At 39.0% G+C, this 25973-nt stretch overlaps 1 protein-coding gene and 1 long non-coding RNA gene across 10 annotated transcripts in view; one reads left to right on the top strand and one right to left on the bottom strand.

Annotated features, from left to right (window-relative positions):
* The window catches only part of CTNND2 (catenin delta 2), a 913511-nt gene that overhangs the window by 452754 nt on the left and 434784 nt on the right, over nucleotides 1–25973 (top strand). The gene's annotated exons all lie outside the window — the stretch shown is intronic.
* Nucleotides 17781–23119, bottom strand: LOC119867467. Its single transcript, XR_005383656.1, has 3 exons — nucleotides 22907–23119; nucleotides 19219–19344; nucleotides 17781–18659 (listed from the first exon to the last, which is right to left on the bottom strand). It is a non-coding gene; the product is annotated as an uncharacterized LOC119867467 (long non-coding RNA).

Raw genomic sequence — 25973 nt, forward strand, 5'->3', positions numbered from 1 at the left:
GGTGTTTCTCTTTGAGAGAAAGAGTAAATATACCATGGCTGGAAATACTGGATTATATATTCTTTCAGTACTATACTAGAACCAGAATGCCTAGATGGAAAACTCTTCTACTTGTCATAAATAAGTCTTGTGCTCCCTGATATTCTGAGTCTAATCTTTTTGGTTCAAACTCCATATAATTTACAATAAGCAGTGACAAATTACCCAGTGATGAAAGTACTGCAGGACGACGGGAACGAAACTGCTGTCAGGTCTTGGTAAGCCTAGAAATGACATAGTTTCACCTTCTTCCAGTGTCCTTTCTCCAAGGAGAGCTCACGTTTTGCAAAACAACTGGGGTAGCCTATAGTGCTGAGGATGTTGATGCCATTCTTGATAAAACAGTTTTTAGTGTTAGAAATCATCCTTTGATATTATCTATCACAGACAATGGCACATTAATTTATGATGGTGTTGAAGGCTTATTAGTAGAATACTTGTGTCTATTGTAAATGAGAAGTGGCATTTTTAGGAGAGAGGCACAGTGCAGAGGGTACAAGTTTTGGTATCACTGGCGTCTTGATTTAAACTATAGCTTCCAGGGCATCTTGGTGGTTCAGTCAGTTAAGCTTCTGCCTTCAGCTCAGGTCATGATCCCAGGGTCCTGGGATTGAGCCCCACATCAGGCACCCTGCTCAGCAGGGAATCTGCTTATCCCTCAACCCCTCCCCTCCACTCATGCTCTCTGTCTCAAATAAATAAATAAAATCTTTTTTAAAAAATAAACTATAGCTTCCTTTGTTACTTTCTAGCTCTATAGCCTTTGGCAAGTCACTTCTGTTCCCTAGCCTGTGAAGTGGAAATGATGTCACCTGCTTTTCAGGGTAGTTGACAGAGTTCCAAATGCATATGTAAAAGCACCTGAAACAGGGACTTATCACTGCTGGCTGCTGATGAGTAGGATACAGTGATGCAAATTTTTCTCCAGGGATTTCTTTCTTCAACACAAAGTTGATCAATGTAATATACATATATTACGATGGAGTTCAAACATGTGCAGCTCAAACAAATCTATGCACATAGTCTGTGTGTTTCAAACTACAAAATTCTTCAGATTTTCATTTAAATGAGCTGTTTCAAAAGAAGTTTAGGTTTCTCCTTTGAGCTTTCTTTTTATCTTTCCTGAAACCAACTGATACTGCTGGACATTACTGGATACAGGTCAACATGCTTGTTGTTGCTAACATACTACAGAGATTGAAAAGATAGAAGGAATTGGACTGTGAATAATCTCATGTCATCATGAACATCTAGATATGAGTTGCTTTTAAAAAAAAAGGTATTGTTGTATCATGGTATTTATTACTGAAGCCCAGAATAAAGCCTTGAAGTTTCCTTAGATTTGAGCTGTAGAAAGTGTGTTTCCTGGGGGAAAGGAACAACCTAACGACAATTTCCCAGCTCCTCCCTGGGAAATACATACATAAATGTGTATATACATACATAAATATATGTATATACATACATACACAAATATATCTACATATTCATATATATATAAATATGAATTCCGGAGTAAATGTTAAAATTATATGACCTAAAAATAATTGCATTTCTGAAAAACTTGAGACTTCCTGGCATTTTTTAAAAGTTAGATTATATTAATTTTTTGTTTAGAGGATTGTTTTTTATAAAAATCATAACTTAAAAAAAGAAAAAGAAAAATCCTAACTTTTAAAAAAAATTGGGGATATATTTTTCCATAGCAACTCAATTTCCCTTTGTAGAGCATAAAATAAATGCATTTCTATTTACCAATATATTCTTTTCATTAATTCAGAGACTTGCAATAAAACTGTATCAGCCATACTAGTTGAAAGACAAGGATTAAAAAAAAAGAGCAAATATTGAATTCTATTTGCTTTTTTTATTGACACTCTACAGCCTGGCCTTTCATCCTGTCTATGCCAGCATTGCGTGCATAGCCCAGAGGCATGCAATAGTTCTTATCCATGCAAACATGTAACATCACTAAAATAAGCTAATCCGTTAAAGTTTCTTCCTGAAGCATGCTTAGCCTTAGAATTTACAATTATGCCTGAAATTATCCTTGTAATCACCATGGAAAGTATTACTATTGGGACAAACAACAGAGGAGGGCAATCTTTGGAATGCTATGGTTGCCAGTTGTATTTATTTGCACATAAATAACTAAAGTATAATACTAAGTGGAAGGATATGCCATTACACTTATTTTTTTAATGAAAGAGTGTGTTGCTAACATGTATTATATAATCCGAATAAGTCTTAATCAATTTTCTGTTTCGAATTTAAAATAGGCATATTACGGGATTCAGGCAAACATATTAGATCTCTAATGTGAGAACTATAAAAATGAGTTGAAAATGCCTTTCATAAAAGATAATACACCATTAGAATTGAGAATTTTTGTCTGATACTATTGTAGTATTACCATCCCTAAGATAATTGTGATGGAAAATTTCCAAAGAATACACAGCCTGTATGTGTCTTTGACTTGCACAGTTGAGGGAGAAGAATACCCTATACTCAGATGTTTCTAAAGCTCTTGATTCTAGCAATAGCTCTGCAACAAAGGAGGGTGATGCTGGGAATATATAACACCTCTAGCCTTCAATTCTTATGTTAAATGTGGCTTTTGTATTAGATGAACAACAATGCCTTTTTTTTTATCAGGTTAAAAAGCTTATATACTTCAAAGCTATGGCTAATACGCTTAAGGTAGATTTCTAATCCAGAAATGGGTTGGTATCATGTGCACAAACCTAATCTGTATCATAAAAGAGACTCTGGTCCTAAAGTTAATATTTTGCCCTTTTTTTAAGTTTCTATAAACCCCAGAATTTTTGCAGCAATAAAATACTCCTTGTATTAATGACCACTTTTATACTTCCTTCTTATGTCTACCCTGTATGACTTTTTGTAGCAATGAGAATAGTCCATTAAGAGAGATGTTAGACATTTGAAGAAAAGAATAATGGATTATCAATATGCTTAATAAAGGAAGAATACTTATAATTAATTGTAGAAAAATACAAAAATCCTAATGGAAGCATGTGCAAAGGACAAGAACATGTAATCACCATGAAAAGAGTAAGTATTTACAAGAGAAATAAAAAGAGTCAAATTCGTAAAAATCAAAGAAACCTAAATTAAAAGAAGTATTATGGACTGAATGTTTGTGCCCCTCAAAACTCATCGATTGAAATCCTACTCCGGTGGGATGGTACCAAGAGGTAGAGCCTTTGGGAAATGATTAGGTCATGAAGAGGGAGTCGTCATAGATGGAAGCAGTGTCCTTATAAAAGGGACCTCAGAGCTCTCGCTCTCTATCAGGTAAGGCTAGGAGAGGACCAGGAGGAGAACCCTCACCAGAACCAGATCATGCTGGCACCCCAATTTTTTATTTCCAGTCTCCAAAACTGTGAAAAATAAATTTCTATTATCATACACCATCCACTTCTTGTCTCAAGAAATACCACTCTTACCTACAAAATTGAGAAATACATACTTTGAAATATGCAGTACTACCTTGGGTGCAGGCAAGAGAAAATTGTCCCAATTTTTCTTCTAAAAAAGTGGCACTATGTATACCACCCTTAAAAATGGTTATAACCATTTAATTCAGTTGCAGAAATCAAACTTGATTCAAAATTGATTTATATTTAAAGAATATATAAAGCCTTTCCTCTAATAAAAGGTGAATAGTTAAAAGATTGCAGTGCATGCATTGATTTGAGCATTATGCAACCATTGATTTTTAACGTGATGATATAGGAAAAAATGTTGACAATAATGTTAAGGAACAGTACTATATATGCCAACTATAATACACTCATGAAAAATAGGGTATCTCTACTTAGGTTGTGAATTAACATAATTTAATGTTTATATCTTTTACCTGTGAGATATGGCTAATTTTTATCTTTTTTATAAACTTATTCTTCCTAAAATGTCAATAACAACATACATGGATTTGATAATCTGAAGAAAGGACAAAGCCTGAACAAAATTCACTCTCTAATACTTATAAATGTTTGAACACATTTTTTTGCCCCTAAATGTGAAAGAACTTATCCATAAAATGGCTGCTTTGGAACATATTTCTAAGTCTGAATCAGTCTCTTTCCAGAAAGACATGTTTTGACATGAGGATTTGATAACACAAGGCCTGGTGAAGAAGCCCGCTGTGTACTGGGTGTTTAGTGGAGCAAACCAGAGGGTCTGCTGGCATCACTTCCCTGTACTAACATACTGGATGAATGGATGTGATAATTGACGATACGCCTCTCTCCAGCAGTGTCAGTTGTTTTTAAGAGCTTTAAATGTTGCCCATTGACACCACCACTGGAAGCATGACTGTTCTGTTCCAGAGCATGAAAGTACAGCCCAACATGTTAGTTCTAGAATATTTCAGGGCGAGAAACAAAATGACATCTTCTGTACATTTTATGATAGAACTTGCCAGTAGCACCTTTAACTGGTCCAGATGTATAGTGACCTAAGGAAAGAATCTTGCCAGTGGACTTCGTAATACATGTCACAGAAATGTAAGAAGCAACTCATTTCATAAAAATGGCATGTAGGTTGAGAGAGGTGTGGAAGCCAACATCTGCAGAAGGCAAGGAATAGGAGCATGTTGAGATGTACTGTTTGATATAGACAAACCAGCCCTTTGTTAAGTCCGAGAAGGGATTTTCTATCACTTAGTTTTTCTACTTCCATGAAATGAAGGACTCTTTCCAACTCTCTTGGAATAAAACTTTATGTCGTACTATCTAACAACTGTAAACGTAATGAGTTCCTTGGAATGACATTATATTCAGTGGATCCAACAAAAGCTATCTTATGTTCAGTCAACATTTGCTGAGTGTCAATGTGCCAGATGGAGTGGTAGATATTGGGGATATGGCAATGAACAACATAGAAGCTATCATCACTCTCTTGATCAAAATAAAAAGCTTCTGCCCGGCAAAGGAAACAATCAAAAAAACTAAAAGGCAAACCTATGGAATGGGAGAAAATATTTGCAAATAACGAATCTGATAAAGGGTTAGTATCCTAAATATATAAAGAACTTATAAAACTCACCACCCAAAAAAATGAATAATTCAATTAAAAAATGGGCAGACAACATGAATAGCCATTTTTCCAAAGAAAATGGCCAACAGACACATGAAAAATGCCCAACATCACTGATCATCAGGGAAATACAAATTAGAACCACGATGAGATATCACCTCATGCCTATCAGAATGGCTAAAATCAACAACACAGCAGACAATAAGTATTACCAAGGATGTGCAAGGGGAACTCTCTTGCACCCTTGGCGGGAATGCAAGCTGGTGCAGCCACTCTGGAAAACAGCATGGATGTTCCTCAGAAAGTTAAAAATAGAACTACACTACGACCCAGCAATTGCACTGCTAGGTATTTACCCCCCAAACTACAAAAATACTAATTCAAACGGATACATGCACCCCAGTGTGTATAGCAGCATTATCTACAATGGCCAAAGTATGGAAGTAGCCCAAATGTCCATCAACTGGTGAATGGATGTGGAAGAAATGGTGCATATATACTCAGCCATAAAAAAAGAATGAAATCTTGCCGTTTGCAACAACATGGATAGAGCTAGAGAGTATTATGCTAAGTGAAATAAGTCAGAGGGCAGCCCGGGTGGCTCAGCGGTTTAGCGCCGCCTTCAGCCCAGGGCCTGATCCTGGGGACCTGAGATCGAGTCCTACGTTGGGCTCCTTGCATGGAGCCTGCTTCTCCCTCTGCCGTGCTCTCTCTCTGTCTCTGTCATTAATAAATAAATAAAATCTTTAAAAAATATAAGTCAGAGAAAGACAAATACCATTTGATTTAACTCATATATAGAATTTGAGAAACAAAACACTAGCAAAGGGGAAAAAGAGAGAGGCAAACCATGAAACAGACTCTTAACTATGGAGAACAAACTGATGGATATGAGAGGGAGGTGGGCAGGGGGCATGGGGAATATAGATGATGGGGATGAAATAGATGATGGGGATGAAGGAGTGTACCTGTCGTGATGAGCACCGGGTGTTGTATGGAAGTGTTGAAGCAGTATATTGTACACCCGAAACTAATATTAGACTGTATGTTAACTAATTGGAATTTAAATAAAAACTTAAAAAAAGAAACTGTCTTACTCTTGAGGAAAATATGTTCTAGTAACAGTTACAGATAATAGGTAATCCAGCAATAAATAGTATAAATTATTATATGTAGTGTTATTAATGAAATAATGTAACTTCATATAGAACTAAGGAATATCTAAAGAGAATAATAATAACAACAGTACATCGGTTAGGATGCTTTCAGCTGCAAGTAACAGAGAAACCAACACAACAAATTAATTTAATATCTCACTCTCTTGAAGTGACCATCATGGCTGGTTGTGACTCAGTGGAGTCTTTAGGGACCAAGTGATTTCAGAGTCTGCCTTTCCGTATTCCCTGCTGTCTATCCTCCCAATGCACAACCCCCACCTCCACCCTGAAGTATTCAGATGGCTTCTAGCTACTACATGGCCACGTGCTCTCTACCCACATTAGATCAGAGAGACAAGCTTCCTGATGAGGGCTGATCCAAATCTTGTTGGCATCATGATGGCCAATAATAATGTGGTTTTGGCTGAATGCTATAGCCACATGTATTCAGTGACAAAGCCTAAGATGCTGAATTCTTCGGTGAATTCACTATTCATTTGAAACGGTTGATCAATTAGTTTGTTTTCAAAAACAGGGACAATGAAATGCTCATGACAAAAGCTTTGGTTTCTCTTGTAAGGAATCATAGTCTATCTGTAAATAACATAAAAATAAGCAAATGTATTTTTATGAGAGCATCAAAAACATTTATTTGACCTCACAATAGGCTATAGCAATGAATCGTTTGTGTTTTGATTAGAATTACTTTTCAATGAAAAGTTTAGATACCTAAACAATTGTGTTTTTCTTTTTTATTCTTTGGAATTTATTAGCATGAGAACCCAAGTTCTCTAGGATTAAAAATAATGTTTCAGACAAGATACAAGTGGGTGGACAAGCGTTTTTTACGTTTCAATGATGTGTTAGTATATGAAGTAATAACTTAAAAAAAACAGATTCTTTTCCTTGCATTTTTATAGTAGTACTTGTATCACTACCTAATTTTTTTACTTAACAAAAACAAAGCAAAATTAAACACACTAATAGAATGCAATAAAAGCAATAAAATCTGACCTCTTCTGAAGGGACTGAAATTCATAATATTGTCTTTTTTTTTTCCTTGGTTCATGGCTAAAGATGAACCTGTTGCCTACTAATTTTTTTAAAATATGATTAAAATATTTAAAATATTAAATATTAATTTCAAATATTAAATTTTAAATATTTTAAAATTTTAAATATTAATATCTTTAATATTAAAAATGATTCTAAAATAATTTTAACTAATCATTTAATAAACTCTACACATAAATCCATAAACTTGACTATTGAAACTGATATTCCAGATCCTGTATCAGTCATTATTAGAGTTTTACATTATTGTTAGCTTTTATGAATCATTTGGTGTAAATAATTTTAACAGCAGTAACAAGTGAACAGCATGGCTAATCTCTGAATGTGCAGAGTTAGGAAAGGTCTACTATTTTGTGATTTCACACAGGGACTAATCCATCCCTTTTTTTTAAAGATTATTTTTATTAATTTACTTTAGAGAGAGTGCTTGGGGGGTGGGGAGAGGGAGGGAGAATCTCAAGCAGACACCCGCCGAGTGCAGAGCCTAAGGTGGGGCTCGATCTCACCATCCTGAGATCATGACCTGAATCAAGAGTCCGAAGCTTGGGACGCCTGGTGGCTCAGCGGCTGAGCATCCGCCTTCAGCCCGGGGCGTCGCCCGGGGTCCTGGGATCGAGCCCAGGTCGGGCTCCCTCTGCCTGTGTCTCTGCGTATCTCTGTGTCTCTCATGAATAAATCTTTAAAAAAAAAAAAGTCAGAAGCTTGACCAACTGAGCCACTCAGGTGCCCGCCCTCACTTCTTCAGGCCGCGGAGAAGAGCCTGCCTCCTGCCCTGGCGTCGTCTTCAGGGAGACGGAGTGCGGTGCAGTCGTGTCCGTCAAGCGTCTAGGCGGCTCCCCTGGTTAACACGAATCACCAGCGCACCGAACGGTCGGGGATGCGGCCACAAGCGGTGCTCTCTCGTTCTCCCGTCCTTTTAAACCGGATGCAGACGGAGAGCCCTCTCCCTGGGCCGTGCTCTGAAAGCGGCGCCCTTCCGAGGGGTCGGCAGCGCCCACAGGCTCCCGGGGCGTCGCCGAAACCCCCGCGGCGAGGAGGCGCAACCCGGGGCGGCCGGCGCCTGGCCTCAGCGACCGGGCCCAAGCCCCACTGCTTGGGGACCCTTTGGAATATTCGGGTAATAAGTGATTTTGAAAGTCACTTTAATTTTTTTTTAAACCCGGCCTCACTGGATACTTGCGACACTGACTCCCGTAGTCGAAACTTCATTTAAAACGACAGCCGCTAACTCTCCTCCGAGGCAAGGCGTCCCGCGGGAAGGGCTTTCTCCCGGCCCCTGGAAAGGGAGGTAGCGGCCCCGCAGAGGCCGTGCGTGCGTGCGTGCGTACGTGTGCGTGCGCGTGCGTGCGCGTGCGTGCCTGCATGCGTCTGATTAAGGGAGGGAAAGCGGGAGGAAGGACCCAAAAGAGCCGAGGGGTGTTCCCAAGGCCCGCAGCGCCCCGCCGGGCGCCTGCACTCCCCTGCGGCAGGGGGCGCTCCGCTGCGCCCTCGCGCCTCGCGCCTCGCTGGAGTCCGCCCGTGCGCATGCTCGGCCCCTCACAACCCACGTCAGCCCCCGGGAAGCCGCGTCTGCCGCGCAGCCAGCCCCGAAGGAGCCCGACTCCGCAAGCGGTCACCTCTGCTCTAGACCCCCGGTCCGCAGACGGGCGGCCGACCTCTTGCCCTCTTTAGCTTTCCCAGCTCAGAGCCGGCCCATGAGCCCCTTGCTGACCCGCGAAGAGTCTCGGCAGCCTCGAGGCAGGCAGAAGCACCCTCGGAGGACCGTGAGCCAGGCGAGCCGCTTCCTGTAGGCAACACCCCTCCCCCCGCCGTCGGCCCAAGGACCTGACCTGGCTGAGCTCAACCCTGCGGAGCGTGTGACATCCCGACCCCCGCCGCTCCGCGCCCCGCCGCGCCCCGTGGGCCCGAGGAGGACCGCAGTACTTGTCAGCATCACTGGCGACTGCAATCACAGCACCGGGGACATTCGAAACGTGCCCCCAAGTCTGCCCCTTGGTTGGGCATCGGATCCCTGCCATTTAATGTCCGCGTCCAGATGTCCCTTTAGGACATTAGCCCAAGTACTGCTGCCTTGGGCAGCCCCGGGGCTCCGCGGCTTAGCGCCGCCTTCAGCCCAGAGCGTGACCCGGGATCGAGTCCCCCGCCGGGCGCCCCCGCCGCCCCCCCTGCCTGCGTCTCTGCCGCTGTGTGTGTGTGTGTGTGTGTGTGTGTGCGCGCGCCTCGTGAATAAATAAGAAAACCTTTTAAAAAATAAATAAATACCGTTACATTTACATTTAATTATTGAACACGCATTTCAAACTGACATTTTATTTTAGATCATCGGTTTTCTTGTTTTTATTTATAGAATGGACTGCCTAACAAATAATCTAGAGTATTGTAGAGTACTCACTTTCTTGTTTCCAGTCCTGTCTTCAAGTCTGTCTTAGGCCACTCTGCATGACCAGCCCTGTTTGATTACTTTGCCAAAATCTTCTCCCCAGACCTCAAGGGCCCCATAAGTAGGCCTTTACTAATATTGTGTGATTTTTTTTTTAATTTTTATTTATTTATGATAGTCACACACACACAGAGAGAGAGGCAGAGACCAGGCAGAGGGAGAAGCAGGCTCCATGCACCGGGAGCCCGACGTGGGATTCGATCCCGGGTCTCCAGGATCGCGCCCTGGGCCAAAGGCAGGCGTTAAACTGCTGCGCCACCCAGGGATCCCCTATTGTGTGATTTTTTTCCTGTTCGTTCACTGAGGTTCAGTCCTATTATTTGGCCATCATCAGCATAGGGATCTTAGGAATGGATGAAGAAAAACAAACAGATCCTGTGTGGCAAAGCCAAGCTCCCTGTCCCTGCTCAGGCGCCAAAAAGAAGCCTCTTTGGGACTGCAGTGCTCTCACAGATGGAAGGGAAGGGAAGTCAGCCTGCTGCTTAGTTTCTGTAATGGATTCAGTTGTGTACCCCCCCCCCCCCAAAAAAATATGTTGAAGTCCTAACCCCCAGAAACTGTGTATCACCTTATCAGGAAATAGGATCTTTGCAGATGTCATCAAGTTAGGATGACATCATACTCCAATAGGACAGAGCATAATCCAACATGCCTGATGTGTTCATGAGAAGAGGGACATTTGGACACACAGACACATGGGAGGCAGAGATTGGAGGGATGCTTCTCTAAGCCAGAGAATGCCAAGGATCACCAGCAACCAGCAGAAACTAGAGGAAGAAAAATAGGATCCCCTTCTCGAGTCTTCAGAGAGAAGCCAGTCCTTCTAACACCTTGACTAAGGACTTCTAGCCTCCAGAACTCTAGAAATACATTTCTATTGTTACAAGCTACCCAGTTTCTGATACTTTGTTACATGGAAGCTGGAAGCAGTTCCCTCTTAGCCCTATGGGGAACCCTCACAACTCACTGGGAGTTGAATACGCTTCTGACCCTGAGTGCATCCCCACTGGGTAGGTTCTTCACATAGTTGACACCACCCCCATCCCTGTCCCTGAGTCCCCGGGACCTCAGTGTAGATCAAGGCTTTGCGCATGCTTTGCTTTCCCCAGGTCCCAGATAATAAGAGCAACAGCCCTACAAGCTACCACATTCCCAGAGCTGGCCAATTACTTGTAACTGCTGTTCCTGATACATGGACTGGCCCCATCTTACACTTCCTTATTCCTCATTGCTCTTGGCACAGACCTTGGTGCCTTGGTGCAGCCAAATTTAGTATGTGCTGAGCATTTCATTGAGCAGGAGTTTAGAGAATCGCTTTGTCTATATGAGGATCCACAATTCTCTCCTGTTTTTTGCTTGAGTCATTTAAGGCAATTGTGGGGAAAAAATCCTATTTTTTTTGTGAACATTTTTCATTGTATATAGTTCTGAAGGAGAGACAATGTTTTGTGTATTCCTCACATCAATCCCAAAAGTTATCAGGTGATAATAGTTCTCCTATATTCCCCAGTAATTTATTTAGGACCCATATCACTTCCACAGTGCATTAAATCAGTTGTTGAGTTGTCTATTACCTCCTTGGAAGTGTGTTAATTCTCCTGAAGTCTGACATTAAGTCAATGTCGGGGTAGACCAGTTAGCTTTTTCTAGTTACGATTTCTGAGCTGAGTTAAGCAAAGCCAATATTCTGCACAGTAGTGAAGGAGAGTAATTAATCACTTTATTTATCCATATGTGTAAATGAAATCATGCCATTGTTAAGCAGCCAATAAACAGTTGGTGTCAGTGTGGAATAAATGAATTAAGTAGAAGGAAACTGATGTTTATACAATGCATGCTTTTCATTATGCCCACCCAATAGGACTGATATTTATAATTGTCTCAGAAAAGAAATCCAAAACTCACAGGGTGTTTAAAAATCTTACTCGTGTTATTTCTTGCACTGTTGAGAAATAACAGATTGAATTTGAACCTGATTTTATGTGATTTCAAATGAAAAATGTTTCCTCTGGAGTAAAGTTTTCTCATTTAGAGTGTTGGTAAACATCATGTTTGGTTTAGTTTGTCTTAGAGTTAACAGCATACAACTTAAGTGAAGGTAAAGGCAAGTAACAAAATACAAATCAAAATAGAGAAGAAAATTCAGAAGAGAATTTTTAATTAGCAAGTCTTAATTATCTCCCTCCACCTGTTTATATAAAGATACATATACCTATATTTGGAGACTGAAGTCAAAGTCTGGACTTGTTTTAAAATGTAAGTGGCCTGCAGTGTACACCAGTACCCTAGTACTGGTGCATTTTTATTGGGTCACGTCCATGGCTTTTCCTCAGTTGTACTTTTGTGGGAAAATGTAGCTATAAACCAGTTTACTCCTTGGATATATATATATATTTCAGATGTATATTGTGATTGCAGTCCCATGAGCTGGAATGTAGTACCCTCACACTATCATGCTGATTCTTCTTTTAAACTTAAGGAATGAGTTAAGTTCAAAGCCAAGACACAACACACCAGATTTTACCCTATATGGACACTGAGAAAGCCTTCAGCAAAGAAAAACGTATTTCCCAAAACTACTCAGTGGACTCACAGTAGGGAAGTCTTTGAGTCTCTTCAAACTAACTCTTCCTTCTCCTACAGAGGATAGATGAATAATTTTTTATATTTTTAGTATGATATTCTTCTGCCTTATTTTATTTTGACTTTTTATGAATAATTTTTAGCTATCATATCATGTTTCCAATCAGTATTGACACAGTTGATTTTTTGTACTTATTTGTTCACTGTTAATTTTAATTGTGTTTTCATAATATTGAGCCTCTAAGCCAAATTTTCAACAAACTAATCATGTAACTCTTTTGTGTATGCACAAGGAATTCCAGTTTGTCAGTCTATCTGATATATACCTGTATCTTTATCTATATACTTAAAAAATGAATTAGAGAAAAAATGTCAGTGCCCAACTTTTTAATAACACACACACACTTCTGTTTCTACATTGTAACAGAAGTACTGGTACCTGTATGAAATACATCTCTTTGGTAGACAAGTCCTACATTTTGCATGGTTGTTTTCTTGGAAGATATACTGAAGGATTCAATGAGTGTCTTTTCATGAATATAAAGAAAAATTGGGGCCCCTGGGTGGCTCAATTGTTTAAGCATCTGCCTTTGGCTCAGGTCATGATCTTAGGGTCCTGGGATCAAGCCCCGCATTAGGCCCCCTGCTCAGGGGGAGTCTGCTTCTCCCTCTCCCTCTGCCATTCCCAGTCCTGCTCACTTACTCTTTCTCTCTCTCTCTCCTTCTCTCAAATGAATAAATAAAAACATTTAAAAAAATAAATACAAAAATAATAAATAAATAATAAATAAATAAATAAATACAAAATAAAAGAAAGAAAAATTAGGCTATTGTTAAATAAAAGAATGGATTGATGGAGTTTTTACATTCCCATAAAATCTAGATTCAAATTTAAAATACTTGTATGTAATTGTAAGACCATAAGAGATTGAACACTTAATGGATCTATACCAAACGTTCACCTATAATAATTATTATAAAGAAGGGAACAATAGCCACTGAAAAATCTAGTTATTCTCTCTTGGTAAATTCAGCTGAATTTGATCAGAACAAAACAAAATAAGCCAATTATATATAAACATGCAGAGTTTTAATATTTGGGAGAATTGCTTTTATAATTCTCTTGAGGAAAATAGGGCTAACAAAAAGTAGATTTATTGTGTGATTTATAAAGGGCAGAATAGTTTTTCAACATTCTAATCGGTTTGAACTTAATCTATACATAATTTATTGTTATATTATTCATATATTCATGAAATTAGTAAGTTGATTTAAGAATTTCCAGTTTATATTTGACCATATAATTAAATCTTAATATTAAATTCAGATATCTTTCAAAAAAAATTTTTTAAATTTTTATTTACTTATGGTAGTCACACAGAGAGAGAGAGAGAGAGAGAGAAGCAGAGACACAGGCAGAGGGAGAAGCAGGCTCAATGCACTGGGAGCCCGACGTGGGATTCGATCCCAGGGTCTCCAGGACCATGCCCTGGGCCAAAGGCAGGCGCTAAACTGCTGCGCCACCCAGGGATCCCTCAGATTTCTTTCAAAAGTTGTATGTGATTAATACTTGAACTTTTGCCAGACTAACTATAAACACTGTTTTTGAAAGGAATTCATAAAATTAATCAAGAATACTGAAATTGTTTGTCCTACAATATCACTTCTAGAAATCTGTTCAAAGACAATAATCAAAATTTTATAAAGCTATTTATTACAGATATATATATATATATATATATATATATATATATATAAAATGAATAACATTCATTGAAATAAACATATAACTGAGGCAGCCCAGGTGGCTCAGCGGTTTAGTGCCACCTTCAGCCCAGGGCCTGATCCTGGAGACCCGGGATCGAGTCCCACATCGGGCTCCCTGCATGGAGCCTGCTTCTCTCTCTGCCTGTGTCTCTGTCTCTGTCTCTCTCTCTCTCTGTGTCTCTCATGAATAAATAAATAAATAAAATCTTAAAAAAAAAACACATATAACCGAAATAAATTGGAAATAAATTAAATGATCAAGATAAGGTAAATTTTAAATGTTATAGTATATCCACAGGGCTTGATATGTAACCATTATAAATTATTTCTTCAGGGAATAAAGACTGCAAGAAATGCTGACAAAAGTGGCAAGTAAAAAAAAGCAGTATGATTTTAATTTTGAAAACTATAAAATAAAACAAATATATGGAAAATATAAAATTAAAAAATATACAAAATATAAAACAAAAACCAATAAAAAATAAAATATATAAAATAAAAAATAAATACATGCAATGAAATGTTCACAATGATTGCCTTTGACTTTATAGGACAAAAAGTGATTTTATTTTATTTTTTTTACCTTTACTGAACTTATAAATCTTTACCATACATATGTAGTACTTTTATTTCTTTTTAAAAAACTAAGTAATCAAAAGAAACTGGATCAGAAGGTACCTAAAAAAATGTCATCCCTGACAAGTTTGGGATAAAACCAGATTAGAAAACCACATGGGCCTATTTGCTACTGCAATTTTTATGTCAGATATTTAAAGATGAAAAAAAGCATAAGGTAATTAGGGCCCAGAATTATGTTAATGGAAGCACATATTGGAGAAAATATCTTAATAGTCACATTAAGTGATGATTAAGGGAGAAGACAGTTTGAATTATGGACTTTCCTCCAGACAAGATAATGGAGCTGAGCTCTTGCCCAACAACATCCCTGAGGTCAGCTAGAGATGATTCTGATCCCCCATCAGAGATCTGAACAATTTTCCTTGTTTTAATTGTAAATATAATGAGCTCAGTAATAAAATGGCTCAATGAGTAGTTTTTACATTTGTATCGATTCTGTTCTACGCAACAGAAATTATACATTGCAAGCTTATCCATGGTTGTAAGAAAAATTCTAAAATGTCCCCAGTTTATTCATTATTAATGCTATGACAGATTTCAGTAACAAAACTAATTACCAGACATGATCCTAGTGTAATATTTTTTAAACTTTGCCTCCAAGAAAAATTATCATCCTTAAAAAAAAGTCAATGTAATTATAATACGTTATGTTATCAGCTCTTGAGATGAACAAAAATATCCTTCTGAGTCCAAAACTCTGTGTTTCTGACAACTATTTAGATATTTTTAGATATTTATCTATTAGATATAGATATTTTCTATAAAGTTTATCTTTTCATGAAAAACAATTATGGACAAATATATATTCTCCCTTTACAAGATTATAAACACATTGTACTTGTTTGTATGTGGATGTGCTCTGTATGTAAAAGCTGAAATGTAGTTTGACAAGTTTGTAGATAATAGAGCTTCAAGAATAACTTTGTCCATACTATCCAGAAGTTAAATTTTAATTTTTGGAGGATATATCTGTGTATATGTTCCTAAGGTGTACTTTATCATTATTATACAACAATATACATATTGGCCCTCTAACATCGTTCTAACATTGAATATCAGTAGATGTATTTTATAACATTGGTATTGTGAGCATTTCCAAATACTAGTTGCAAATCAAAATACACTTTAGTGTTTCACTTTCTGATTACAAGGCTAGATTATTTCTCTGTTGTTCTCATTTGGGAATTCCCAAAAATTAGCATGTTCTTATCCAATAATAGTATAGAATTTGGAAAAACATTTATTTTCTTGCTCAGAGCTTTTCATAGGGGTTCCAATATTCTCAAGGTGTCTTTTTGATAGTTTCTAAAACCTGTACACTAGGTTGTAACATATCTCAGTTAAAGCCCTGTGGTGCCAGGTAACTAGGAAAGGAGAAATTGAGCTTGAGGAGAATAAAAATCTACACAATTTATTTTAAAGTTTGAGAGAAGTCACAGCGCTGATTGCAGAGAATTTTCCTGCAGCAAACAAAGCTTCTCCATCCACTAGAACAGTTGCAAAGTCACTATTTAGTATGCAATGAAATTAACGAAAGAATAAAAAAAGAAGGGGAATATGTTAGATTGAGCAAATAGTCATCTAAACACTGTTTCTACTTGAACCTTAACAGTGGAATCTTTGAAGTGTTAGTTTGCTGAGAACAGTATGGTTTATGGCACCTGTCCCAGCATAAGTCTTGATAGATGCCCCCATTTAGTCTTTCTCTCTCAAAAAAATTCCCAGTTTGGACCATAAATTAAACTATTTATGGGGAATTATTCACTTTCACTTATATCTTCTTCCATGGAGCCTATGAACAAGATCTTAAGGGAATAAAAGGGGGAAAAAATGTTTGACTTCTCCTTTTCGGCTAATGAGGGTGCCACAGAACTTCTGACTAACTCATGGACAGAACTCACAGACCCTCGCTGCAATTGGTACAGTCTGTGAGGATTCCCTACCCCAGCCATTCCCGAAGAGTCCTCTGTACAGTCTGCGACAGTCCCTATGAAATGATTTGATGCCAATTTGAGTATATTGGTCGGTGACTGGAATAAGCATCATATGGCTTCCCTTTGAGGTTCAACAGTTTAAAAATACGGAGCTGGCTGCAGAGACCCGAGAACCTGTGCCTTGCATCTCAGGCTTGGCTAGCAGAGGACTTGAGACTTCATTTGGGGCTGGTTGCTTTTTCTATCAGGTCAATTCCATGTGTGGAAAGGGCCTGTCTGCTCCAGTTGTAGATACACACCAACCGTACTGGTGTGACTTACATCTCAACATCAACATTAGGTATTTCATTCGAAACTATTTTAAGTCCTTGAATGTGTGTAATATTTAGGTGCAATCACTTTTTAGCAGTGATGTTCATTTCCTCTGGGGAAAGGAATCAACAATAAAGAGAAGAATTACGTGTAGATTAGACTTTCATAAAAGAGGCATATCCCTTAAGCAGGACCATGCGCTGTGTCTCTTATAAAGTTAAAATTGAATCATTTCTTTTGGAAAGAACTAAATCATGTTTTACTAGACACTGATTAAATCATCTGATCTCAACTGGGCAGTGTAGTCAGGACGTCAGAGATGCATCATTCATCTTGAATGTGAGACTTTCCAAACATTCTCCCTTTTGAAATGCTAGATCACTAAGATTAACTGTTGTGGTCATTCTTGGTAGTGACTTCTTCTCACATTCTTTAAACCATGTAACCCAGAATCCTTTATCAGGGGTGATTGTGAAGATAGGTACTACACATTTTTAGCTTAGGACCATATGTTTTTCTCAACAGCACGGGTAGTTCATATATGAGAACTTGGAAACTCCCGAACTCCTCCCGGACCCTCTCCCAGAAGCACACCCTGTCCCCCCGTGCCCACCCCGTATTCACTGGGGCACCACCTCGTATTTTCACTCCTGAACTCCCAGTCTCCAGAAGAGTACCTCATACCTGACGGACACCCATACCTATTTGTTGATTGATTGAATTAATTAATTAATTAATTAAATGGAAAAAACAACATAATTGAAAGTCCTTTTGCCATCGTACCGTCTCGATGAGAATCTGCCTTTACCAAACTGAGAGCCCGTTGAGAAGAGCCACCCAGTCTTGAACATCTGGTCCAGCTGGAGGCAGCTGGCTAGTTTCAGATCCTCTCAATGTTCCGTCATAGGCCCGTCCACAGGGTCTTCCTTTGTTGACACACAAGCCCTGGGGTCATGGACTTGAGGCCCTGCAGAACAACCTGTACTGAACCTGCAAGGAGCACACGAGTACTGGGTCTGACAAGGCCACGCTTGAGATGCTTTCGTGAAGATACTCATGGGACATTCTTGCCACCATCTTCTTTAATCAGGCCATTCTGTCACTCAGAAACCTCCAATGGCACCCAAGGTTTTCCAGAGCAAATGCCAAACATTGGCCCTTGGGGTCACTCACCAATTGGGTCCAATTATCATCTGGAACCATCTCCTACTAAACTCCTTCTTTTCCTTCTAGAAGGTACCTCCTTTACTCCAGGCTCACCAAGATATGGTCTTTGCTCCAGACCTATGCTTGGGTTCACACTCCTGTTTTATTTACCGTCAAACTCTCTTTCCCCCACTGCACCCAGTCCCAAAACCAAATCACCCTCCCACTATTTGTTTATCAAAATTGTCCTCAGCCTGTGTAGTCTGGTTCCCATGCTGTCTCTTCGGGTATTTCCGTGGTCTCCTCTGTCACACGCAGTCCTCTCCAACACTGTGCTTCTGATGACTTGGCACTCACAGCAAGCCTGTGCTCGCCACGGAGTCCAGTGCATCTTGAGGGCAGGACTGCTGGTTGTCCTCTCTCCAGTGCCTGGCACAGTGGTATGCACAGATGGGGCACACTGAGGTGAGGCCAGATGATCATGAATGTCTTAAGTCCACTTGATTTCTTTTGCAAAAAAATGAGAATTACTGTCATGAATACACAGGGCTCCTGAAACCGAGTTCAATAAGACAAAGCAGTTAATTGGCTCAGTATTCAAAGGGATAAAATACATAATAATTCAGGAAATTTTGCTCTTGCATACATTGACAAGGGCATTGTTGGGTTTTTAGAGTGCTTCAGTATTTCCAGTTGGCACGCCAGAACATTTCTTACAAAGTGGTGGGTTTGTTTCAAAATATTAGGAAAATACGTGGCTTCAAGCATGCATAGGTTTAGTATAGTAGGCCAACCCTTATTTTTAGATATCCATCATTTCCATTTGTAATTTAACATTTGAAGGCATGAGTAATGAGCTAAAATAAAATACAATGAAATTAATTGAGGTGCTGTAGGTATTTAATTTGTATTACATTTATCTTTCAATTTATAAGGAACTCAATACCAGGAAAACTAAAAGAGCTTAAAAGCAATCATTTGTGTCACTTTGAAAGTGCCCACAAAAAAATAATGGTTGAGATTTTGTCAAACTCCATTTTCTAAATAAAATAGCTTATGTTGTAACCTTTGATTTGCGATGAAGGGACAGAAGGTTTACAAATGTTTCATTCCTTTTTATAAACTCATCAAACGTAAGGAAAATTGAATGTACACTTTTGGAGAGGGATTGACCATTGCAGTCTTCTGAATTCTAAATAAAGGAAAAAAGGAGGTATAGGTAAAAAATATATATATATTTTAAAATAGTGTGCACACTGAGCCACAAAGTGTTGTTAGTAAGCATAATCTCTAAAATCTGTTATTTTCTCTCTTCCAATAACAAATTGCATTTGTCAGTTTGGACATTATACATCAGATTCAGGGCTTAGTCCTTCTAACTCAGGCTTTGCTCTCATAAACATGCCTGACTAGAGATTATTTGCTCTTCCTTGATTACTTCCAGGGTGGTGAGCTTCCTCTCTCTCTGGGAATAAAATTCAACTCATATAGCTCTAATTATAGAAAGATCTTTATAATGAGTGAATATCTCTGCTATTCACCTGTGGCCTTTTGGTCCTGTTCCTGCAAGTCGTCAGCAGCATTCGTTCCTGAAGGGTGGGCACTCTGTCTTGGAAGTGGTTGGTTCTCCTGCCTCACCAACACCCACAAGGAGCTCAAGAGAGAGAGCAGGTTTTCTCTCACCTGCACGGACCCGCCCTTCACGTACTTGAAGGCACTCCACTCTCTCCTGCAGGCCTCTGTGTCCTACTCTGCTTCTCTCGACTCCCCTCCTGCTGTACACTCGTAACTGTCTGCTCACCCTCATCATTATGCACATACTAAAACCCCCCTTAGTAAGTAAGCACTCAGGAAGCCAGGAAATGTGAACATTTCACTCCCAGGGAATTTGAGAGCAAGACCTGCTCTCCCAAACAAATCTGGACCAGAAAAAAAAGTCCTATAAAAAAATTATTCTGTCCCTAAAATTATTTGAATTACAGGACTTGAGAAAATAAGGTTGATTGACATACTAGCTGAATGTATGATTGGAAACTAATATTCACACTCTAAATACTGTTAGATCTGTGATGTGGGGTTGCACAGTAACTCAACTATGAATACTCCTCAAGTAGAACAGGAGTTGGCAAATTGCATCCTGAGAGCCAAATCTGCCCTGCTGCCTGTTTTTGTAAATAAAGTTTTATGGAACACAGTCAGGCCTGTTGGTTCAGGTGTTGTCTAGAAGGGCTCCTGCACTAGAGTACCACAGGTGAGTAACTGCAGCAGAGACCTCATTGCCCACGAAGTCTAAAACAGCTGCCCTTTACAGAAAAAATTTGCCAACCCCTAAATTGAAGATCCACCAAAATAGACATTCCTCTCGTAACATCGGATAGCACAGATATTTCTGTAGTGAAATAAATATCTCATTTTAGATTAGTATTGGAGAAAGGCAAACTCTAGCATGTTATTAGTTATTGACTGTGTGTGTCTGTTACACCTGTACATGATATATTTTCTATAGTTATTCAGTTGGAGTAGATTATATACGTTCCTTAGGGAATTTGCTTTTTCCTTTCACACGCACAGACAACATTTTTGAACCAGGAATATGAAAATCATTATCTTCCCAATTGCTGATGCTGTAGGTAGCTGTTTTCTAGCATTTAATTATGAAAAAAATTAAACATATAAGGTGCCTGGGTGGCTCAGTAGGTTAAGTGTCCTACTTTTGATTTCAGCTCAGGTCATGATCTCAGAGTCCTGAGATCAAGCCTGAGTCGGGCTCCATGCTGAGCTCCACACTGAGCATGGAACTTGCTTGAGATTTTCACTCTCTTTCAAAAAAAAGAAAAGAAAAAGAAGAAAGAAAAGTTGAATTTTACAGTGAACATCCATATGTCCACTACCTACCTCCTACTGCTAAGAGTTTGATATACTTGATTAATCACATGTGTTTATCTATGTGTCACATTATGTGTCAAATGCTATTTGTCATTTAACAAATATTACTTGTTGATTCATTTCAAAAAAATCACAGACATCAATGCACCTCCTTCCCAAATACTTCAGCATGTGTATCAATAACTAGAGTTTAATATTTATTTCTAGTTCCTATTTTTTTCCTTTTGAAGTATAACATGTACACAAGGAAATACACAAATTTTAAAGGCACCATTCAGCATGTTTAATAAAGGAACGAGATGGTAACCCAAACCTCTATCATGATACAGACATTGCCCATCGCCCCAGGAAGCTAATCATGCCTGTTCCCTGCAGACCTCACCCCTGCTCTCTCACAGACAACTACAGCTATTTGGGGTTTTTTTCTCCCATAAACTAGTTTTGCCTACTTGGGATTCCATATTAAATGGAACCAAGAGTATGTGTCATCTGCTATCTTTTCTCATTGAACAGGAAGCTTTTGGATTAATCGTGCTGCTGAATATATGAATAGTGCTTTTCGTTCACTGTTTAGCAGCATCCCTTGTATAAATACAACACAGCTTACATACCCACTCTCCTCTTGGTGAGCATTTGGGCTCTTTCCTGTTTGGGGCCATTATAAATAAAGCTGCCAAGAACATTCCTGTACAAGTCTTTTTGTATATGTATGTTTTGTATTTCTGGGGAAGAAAGGTATCTAGGATTGAAATCACTGGATCATTGAATAGGCGCGTGTTTAGTTTTATAAGAAGCTGTCTGAGTCTCCAGGGCTGCATGCTCTTTCTGCTGAGCCAGCCAGGCAGCCCTCCCAGGATCTCCGTTTAGTTTAAATTGACCCTACCCTCATCCCTCCATTTCACCACCACCACAGCAAGGGAAGAAGCATTTCTCTAGCTGAATTACATTCTGCAGAGCTTAGCTATAGTGTTGTCTAGAAATGTTTAGCTGACTTAAATAAGTTATTGATTTTTATTTTTCTTTCATCTTTAGCTCCTGTTAGACATTTGCTATGTCAATACTCCCGTGGGATTCGCCTCCATTTTCCTATTCAGTTCACTCCCATCATTTCTTTCAAGATCAGGGTCAAATCACGTTTCTACCTAGATACCTTCCTTGGTGAAGTTCACTTTTTTTTCTTTACAAAATATATGCCATCATAGGCCCAATGGTTGCCAGCTTATAATACTTTCTGTGGTACTTGCTATTAAGTTTTAGTTTTATACATCATTTCCATGGCAAACTGTATTTTTTCCCAAGGTAACAGGCCCTAAATATTTTACTTCTTTTTAAAGCTCACCTCCAAACTCATGGCTTGGAGCCTAGCTGGTGTGTATTCACTTTATTTCATTGAAGAATGAAATAAAATAGAAGATTAATTTACCCAGGATACAACAAAGCAGGTAGTAAACTAACCCTGTTTCTTTTACTTTTTTTTTTTTTCAAGATTATTTATTTTCGAGAGCATGCACAAGTGAGCTGGGGGAGGGACAGAGGGAGAGAAAGAATTTTGAAGCAGACTTTGTGCTGAAAGCAGAGAGCCCAATGCAGGGTTCTCTCCCAGGACCCCCAAATCATGGCCTGAACCCAAATCAAGAGCTGACCACTTAGCCGAGGGCACCATCCAGGCACCCCACCCTGTTTCTTTCTCTTCAAAACAAAATGCAGAAATATGTTACCCCTTTTAAATTTAAGAGTTAATCATTAGATTAGTTTCCTTTACTACTGTTGACTGACAAGAAGATTGCTGTGCTCTATATATTGTTAGGGTTTAACCTTTAACAAGCTAGCCTAAACTTTAGTGGCTCTAACATTAAATACCATCTTACCTACTGCAGGTCAAGAATGGAGGCAGGGTTCATCTGGGTGGTTCTTCTGCTGCATGCAGCATTAACAGAGGTTATCTCCTGTACTATCTCGGCTCAGAAGGAAGGTTCAAGAAGTCTTTACTTCATGGCTAGCTCTGACTTCCACACAGCAGGATTGTCACCAAGCAGTGAAACTTCTTATATAGAGGCAGACCTCCAAAAGGGAGCATTCTATCTGTGGGGATGTAGATGTCTTAAGACCCAGGCTAAAGAAGTTTGAAAGTTACAAAGAATCATTTTAATGATTTTGCTGCATTTTTTATGCTCTATGCAGATCATGGACAGTCCAGAATCAAGGGAAGGGATGTAAAGAGATCTCCCTTCTCAGTGGATGAAGTGCCTGAATTTGTGGCTGTGATCCCTCACATGCATTCCTGACATGTATATTTAGTTTAACTTGCTAGATTTGTTGAAGGATGATTAGCTGTTACATTGGCTCTGGAGGGTATTAGTCTTAGAGCTAGGGGCTCGCCCTCTCTGTAGACTTACAGTACTTTTTAGCTGAAGTCTCCTCTGAGAGCTCTTTGTCAGTTTTTACCTCAGCCTGCAGAGCGCAAGCTTGGGAGGCGTGAGCAATGCAATGTGTTCCACCAAAAGAGGGCTCAGGACAAAAAGAAGAAATTTCATAAAAATCCTCTCCGAAATGACATAAGCTCAGTAAAGAAGAGCTGTCTAATACTCTTTTGTGTAATATAAAGTTGTTTCTACTCACCAATTCTCAATAGGTGGTGTATGTTTATTATCATTTTTTTCAAGTAATGATGATAACTTTCAAGGAGCCAGGCACATTAAACTGCTCAACCCCAGTGAAATAGGCAGCCCAAATTTATAGCATGACAGGATAGAGTTCTTGACTGAACCTCAGAAGGGGAGAAAATAAGTTTGACCCCATGCTTATTTTATTTTTCTAATTTTTATTTAAATTCTAGTTAGTTAACATACAGTGCTATTTTAGCTTCAAGAGTACAGTATAGTATTTCAACATTCCCGTACATCACTGGGTGCTCATCACAAGTGCCCTCACTAGTTCCCATCACCTGTTTTCCCCACTGCCCCCCACCTCCCCTCTGATAACCATCAGTTTGTTCTCTGTAGTTAAGAGTCTGTTTCTTGATTTGTTTCTCTCTCTTCACTCTTTCCTCTACTTGTTTGTTTTTAAAATTCCATATATGAGTGAAATCATGTGGTATTTGTCTTTCTCTGACTTATTTTGCTTAGCATAATACTCTTTAGCTCCATCCATGTCATTACAAATGGCAAGATTTCTCCCTAAAATTTACATTTTCCTATGTTATTCCTAAGGTAAAATGTTGGCATTTCTGTTCTCCATTCTCTCCTCCTTTCACTTTTTAAAAAAGATTTTATTTATTTAAATGTTTCTTTATTTGAGAGAGCACACATGCATAATCAGGGGGAGGAAGAGGGAAAGAATCCCAAGCAGCCTCCATGCTGGCTGAATACTGGACTCAATATTACAACCCCAAGATCATGACCAAAACTGAAACCAAGAGTAGAATACCTAACCCACTGAGCCACCCAGGTGCCCCTCATCATGTCCCTTTTTAAATGCTTTTGGAAAAATCTATACAAAATGCCAAGGTCTAGTTTCTGTGTGGCATTTTCTGCGAGAGGAGCTCATTAGAATAATTTATCAGGGGCTCATATGCCTTAGAAATGGGTCCAATAGGAAACTGAACCAACACCACCAACTCATTTCATTTACACCATTAAGCACATTAGGTGATGAAGATTTTGTCAGTTCCCCTCTTGCCAGACAAAACCAACAAATTAAAAGTGAAGGATGTCCTCACTGCCTATGAATTTCCTGAGCTTCTCCATCGAGGCTCCCTCTGGAGTCCTGATTTGCCCTATTGCCTTAAACCAACATGTGAGCATCAGAAGTAGACCAGGGACATGCTAATGACAACTGTCACTGATGAGTTCTGATTTATCTGTGTGTAATTGTCCCCAATTAGAAACCACTGGGAACACATCATAGGACGTTTATAAGTGAAAACAGTGTTTCATTTAACAGGAAGCTTGAGTGAATGAAATATGATCATGGGCTTAATTAAGAAGAGGAAAATTAGTTGCTCAAGTCTGTAGGATGAATAGAATTGAACAATTAAAAACAGATATTATTATATAGTGATGTAAGATGTAGTGCTATTTGAAAAAGAAAGATTTTCCATAGAAATGTCCATACCACATACTCATCCCTATCCCCCCCCCCCAGAAGCATAATTTGGCCCACTGTGGCCTTTTTTGAATCAAGATACATACTGAACTTGGGGCACCTGGGTGGCTCAATTAGTTAAGCATCTGCTGTTGGCTCAAGGCATGATCCCAGGGTCCTGGAATTGAGCCCCACATTGGGCTCCCTGCCCAGTGGGGAGTCTGCTGCTCCCTCTGCTTGTGTTCTCTCCCTCACTCACTCTGTGTCTCAAATAAATAAATAAAATATTTTTAAAAAGATATATAGTGAACTTAAGAAAAAATGGTAATATATAAATTTAGGCATATAAAAATATAATTAAAGCTTTATTGTTTGTATAAAAAAGATTTATCATCGTGCACCACTAAATAATACGTGCTTTGATAATTTTATATATAGGGTAATAGCTGATTAGTGATTGTTTTTATTCCAATTGAGGTTGTACAAAACAGAACACTCAGTAGATTACTTATTCCACTGATGTTTTATGATAGAAATATAATAAAAGAGTTCTAGTCCCTTATTGTCACAGTGCGATTTTAAAGAAGAGAAAATTCAGTGAAACAAATAAAAGGACACTTAGAATATGAAGTGGAAGTCCTGGCTTGAACTAACTGTGCTGATCTTCATTTATGAACAAATGTTTTATGAATGCCAGGCAAAGATCTTTATACTGTGGAATACAGAGATGAATTCTGTTTGGCTTCTTGTCCTCCAGGAGTCCACAGTCTAGCAGAGTATTAAAAACAAGTCATTGTAGGGACACCTGGGTGGCTCAGTGGTTGAACGTCTGCCTTGGCTCAGGGCGTTATC

Source organism: Canis lupus, chromosome 34 (assembly GCF_011100685.1).
Source record: "Canis lupus familiaris isolate Mischka breed German Shepherd chromosome 34, alternate assembly UU_Cfam_GSD_1.0, whole genome shotgun sequence".
Taxonomy (NCBI): domain Eukaryota; kingdom Metazoa; phylum Chordata; class Mammalia; order Carnivora; family Canidae; genus Canis; species Canis lupus.